The sequence below is a fragment of the Crocuta crocuta genome, unplaced genomic scaffold (genome assembly GCF_008692635.1).
Source record: "Crocuta crocuta isolate KB4526 unplaced genomic scaffold, BGI_CrCroc_1.0 scaffold142, whole genome shotgun sequence".
Classification (NCBI taxonomy): Eukaryota; Metazoa; Chordata; class Mammalia; order Carnivora; family Hyaenidae; genus Crocuta; species Crocuta crocuta.
This window is the reverse complement of record NW_027528892.1, coordinates 2,209,082-2,214,270: the sequence shown is the minus strand read 5'-3', so window position 1 is coordinate 2,214,270 and position 5,189 is coordinate 2,209,082.

The following is a 5,189-nucleotide window of genomic DNA, read 5'->3' as shown; positions in this document are numbered from 1 at the left end:
TATAGTATGTATTAGGAAAGCGGAAAAAATAGGAGAGACATTCTCTGTTCTTTGAGCAATTACAATTTTATGGTGGTGAGAAGACATTCTATATGAAAATACGTTGACTGCATTTAAGACAGAACGTCAAATACTAAATTGCAGTTGACCGTTGAACAACACGGGTCTAGTTACGTGTGAACTCACATGTGAATTTTTTTCAATAAACAAGTACAGTATTGTAAGTATATTTTCTCTTCCATATGTCTTTCTTAATTTCTTTCCTCTGACACCCTTTATTGTAAGAATACAACATATAATACATATACAAAGTATGTGTTAATCAACTGTTTATACTATCAGTAAGGCTTCTGGTTAACAGTAGGCTATTAGTAGTTCTGTTTGGGGGGAGTAAAAAGTTACATGTGAATTTTCAACTGTACGGGGATCAGAGCCCCCAATCCCATTTTGTCCAAAGGTCATCTGTATTTTTTCACGGTAGGAGGGAGCTAGATCACTTTTCTACGTGGAGAAATTAAAGAGTTCTGACGCTGGTGAAGGAAGGTTTCAAGGAAGGATGCTGATCTGATGAATGATTTCAAACTCCATAATGTATTCTAAGAAATCCTAGTGCTCTGAGATGTTAAGAGGGTGTCTAAAACAAAAGAAAAAAAATGCCTAACAAGTTTTTTTCCTTTTGACATAAAAATACATTTGCCTTAGGGGAACACATTTGGAAAGTTGGTTTTTGATAATCTGCAGAGGTACCAAGAGAGATCACATGAGCTGAGCACAGCCTATTTTGTTACGTGGGCTGAATTTCCTAACCAACCAGCAAGAGACACCGGTCATCCATTCTGCGGTTGCTGGCAGATTTTCCATTTCTTACTCTGTGATTTCACTTGTATCAACATCTACAAATGAGTTCTGAATAACTACCAGTTGTGAGTAAAACCAGAGAAAAAGGTCAGATTATTCCAAAGAATTCAGACTCTGGCACGGACTAGCAAGGGGATCTTGGCCAAGTTAATTAACTGCATATGCCTCAGTTTCTCCACCTGAGAAATGGGAATAATTTGAGTACCTATCTCACAGCTGCACTGTGAGAATTAAATGAAGTAACAGTCACAGTACCTGGCTAAGTGCTCAAGAATTGTTACCTCTGATAATGATAAAGGAGGAACAGAAAAGAAGAGGAGGCAGCCCAGAACAGGTGAAAACATTTGGTTTAATACATCAAGAAAAGTTTTCCTTTTATCTAATTGCAATATATTATAGTAGTTAAGAACTTGTTCTCTGAAGCAGACTGCCTATGTTCAAATCCTGTTCTGTTCAGTAAACTGAAAATGTTAGTTTTGTTTTTAACCTTTGAAGATTTTTTAAAAATGTTTTTTTGTTTATTTCTGAGAGAGAGAAACAGTGTGAGCAGGGGAGGGTCAGAGAGAGAGGGAGACACAGAATCTGAAGCAGGCTCTAGGCTCTGAGCTGTTAGCACAGAGCCCAACACAGGGCTCAAACTCACAAATCGTGAGATCGTGACCTGAGCCGAAGTCATACGCTTAACTGACTGAGCCACCCAGGCGCCCCAAACCTTTGAAGATATTTTAAATAACTCAGGGCAGTCTATTGTATTTACACATACATATTTACCATTTCTGTTGACTTTATTCATTCCTGATGTCCCAGCCCCCTTCTGGTATAATTTCTATCTGAACAACTTCCTGTTGCAGCTCTCTGAGAAATCCATCAGTGAATTTCTTTAGTTTTTCTCCATATGAGACACTCGTCGCCTTTGACACTGAAGGCTTTTTTTGCTGGACATATAATGCTGAGTTAACAGTTCTTTCCTTTGAGCTCTGTTTAAAAGTTGCTCTACTGGGGCACCTGGGTGGCTTAGTCGGTTAAGCGTCCGACTTTCGCTTAGGTCATGATCTCGCAGTTCGTGGGTTTGTGCCCCGCGTCGGGCTCTGTGCTGACTGCCAGCTCAGAGCCTGGAGCCAATTTCAGAGTCTGTATCTCCCTCTCTCTCTGACCCTCCCCTGCTCACGCTGTCTCTCTCCCTCTCCTAGAAATAAATAAAAAAAATTAAAAAAAAAAAAAAGTTGCTCTACTTCCGCCTAAGTGTCCATCAACTGACAAATGGATCAAGAAGATGTGGTTTATCTATACGGTGGAATACTACATGGCAATGAGAAAGAATGAAATCTGGCCTGTGTAGCAACATGGATGGGCCTTGAGGGTGGTATGCGGAGCAAAATAAGTCAGGCAGAGAAGGACAGATACCATGTTTGCACGTATAGGAGGATTAGGAGGACTGTGGGGGAGAGGAAAGGGGGAAATGGGGGGGAGAGGGAGAGAGGCAAACCATGAGAGACTCGAATGCTGAGGACTGAGGACTGATGGGTGTAGGGGGGAGGTGGAAGATGGGCACGGAGGGGAGCACTTGTGGGGATGAGCACTGGGTGTTATATGGAAAACAACTTGACAATAAACTGTAAGTAAATAAATAAAACATATACTTGATTTTTAAAAAGTTGCTCTACTTCCTTCTGATTTCCATGGTTTCTTTTTCTTTCTTTTTTTTTTTTTTAATGTTTTTTATTTATTTCTAGGAGAGAGAGAGAGACAGCGTGAGTAGGTGAGGGTCAGAGAGAGAGGGAGTCAAAGACTGAAACAGGCTCCAGGCTCTGAGCTGGCAGTCAGCACAGAGCCTGACACGGGGCTCGAACCCACGAACCGCGAGATCATGACCTAAGCGAAAGTCAGACGCTTAACCGACTAAGCCACCCAGGCGCCCCTGATTTCCATGGTTTCTGATGGAACACCCACAGAACTGAGATTGCTGCTGCCCTATGTTAAGCATCATCCTTCTCTGGCTGCCTTCAAGGTGCCCCTCGTCTGTGGTTTCTAGCAGTTTGAGGACACAGCCGCCAGACAGAAGGACTCTGAGTTCTCACACTGGAGTTTGCTGAGCTTTCTGGAGCCACAGCTTTATGTCTTTCAATAAAGTTGGGAATTTTTCAGCTGTTATTTTTTCAAATATTTTTTCTATACATTCTCTTTTCTGGGGCTTTGATGACACAAATGTTAAATGTTCTGGTGCTGTTCCACAGGGCCCTGAGGCTCTGTTCAAGCTTGTGTCTACTGTTCAGATTAGTTTCATTGTACCTTCAAGGTCACTAACCCTTCCCACTGCCTCCCCATTGTGCCTCTAAGCCCATCCAGTGAGGTTATTCTGGGAATTATATTTTTCATTGCTTGTTGATAGCTTCTATTTCTTTGCTGAGACTTTCCATTTGCTTCAAGAGAGTTCACTTGTGGAGCATTATTGTAACAGCTGCTTTAAAATCTTTATCAGATGATTCCAACATCTAGGTCACATCAATGCCACCGTCTGGTGAGGATCTTCTGCCCTGTGAACTGAAATTTTCCTAGTTTTTCATCAGCTGAGTAACTTCAGATGGTATCCTGGACATTCTGAATGCTGTGAGATTTCACGTCTTGTTTATATTATATGGAAAATGTGGATATTTTGTTCCAGTGCCATTTCCAGAGGCTGTGAAGTGGTAGCCACCTCTGTCCCACACGTGTCCTGCTTGGTGGCCAGCAGTCTATCCCGCAGTTCACTTCTCGTTGACTGGGGGAGGCTCATCAGGGCCAGGCAGACGCCTGGGCAGGCTAGGGTGAGCCCAGGAGTTCAGAAACAGCTTTGTGTGGTTGATTCCTTTGCAAAGCTGCCCCTTCTCTGGGGTTCCTCCGGCGGCTCCTACTTCCCAAGGTTCCCCTTTGCAGTCCTCCGGCCAGATAACTGGGGCTTATTCAATCCACTTGACTGTGCAGCTCCCCTGACTGTACCCACCCCTGGAGCCAAGGAGGGAGAGAACAGAAGCAGGAACACAAAGCAGTAAGAGCCTGAAGCCGGCTTCAGATTCTGTGTCTCCCTCTGTCTCTCCCCTGCTCACATTCTTATCTCTTTCTCTCTCAAAAATAAACATTAAAAAAATAATAATAACGCTTACTAATCAAATTTTATAACTTCTCACACTTTGCTGATCACCCTCATTTAGCAGTCCGCTTTAATCAGAACATGAATTATAGTCCTTAATTCTATTATTGGTCACAAATATATATATTTTTTAATTTTTAAACATCTGACTCTGAAGCAGGCTCCAGGCTCTGAGCTGTCAGCACAGAGCCTGATGCAGGGCTTGAACTCACGAACCGTGAGATCATGACCTGAGCTGAAGTCAGAAGCTTAACCAACTGAGCCACCCAGGCGCCCCTAGTGGTCATAAAAATACTCTGAAGTAAAGTTTCAGAAAGTCTAATCCATAAGAAATGAAAAATTGGGAATTTAGTCTGAGAACATGATCAGTGATGATGGCAAAAGATGGCCACTGCAATAATCCCTATTAAATAGTAAAACAGTGGCAACACTTTAGCTATGGAACAAGGGGCTGATTAAATAGATTATGGTAGTCATCCTAGAAAAAAAAGAAGGATATAGAACATTCCCTGGCATTTTAAGATGTTCCTGGCTCCAAGTCAAGCAGGGAGAGGAAACCTTCACAGCCTCCAGCCCAAATCACCTGTGCCTGCAGATCTCCCCTTCTTTCGAGGGCACTCAGGAATCACCCCTCCTCCACCCCCTCACTCCAACAGGGAGTCTGACTGTGTAGGCTTTACTCCCTACCAGGACTGTCACCAATGAGGCACAAAGGAGGTAAAAATAAAGTAGATTTCGTCCTGCTAGAGTGCGGCCTGTCCCAGAGCTTCACGGGTCCAGAGGAAAGGACACGTTTTTCTAATCCACCCAAGGTATTCACATGGACCACGAATGGCCCTTGCCCACCACTCCACAGCCAGTCTACTCCACACCTACAACACTGACCGCACTGCGTAAATAAACGTTTGCTGCCTTTTCAGGTCTCCAACAGATCGTAAGCCAGGATGGGTACTTACGGACTATGCAGATCATGGTTCTCAAACTTCCTCTAAGGACTGTGCTTCTGAGTTGTCAGATGCTTATGAAAAAACCGAGCACAGGGAAGGGCTCAGAGAGGGTCATTTCTTGGAGGAAGACTAAACAGCTACAGGAAGAAGAGGACGCTCGGAGAGGGCGCTGGGCTGAGTCTGTCTCTGTGGCCCCATCGCTCATCACAGAGGGAGAAACTGGAACCAGGCCTCAGGGCGGAACACTTAAGCAGAGA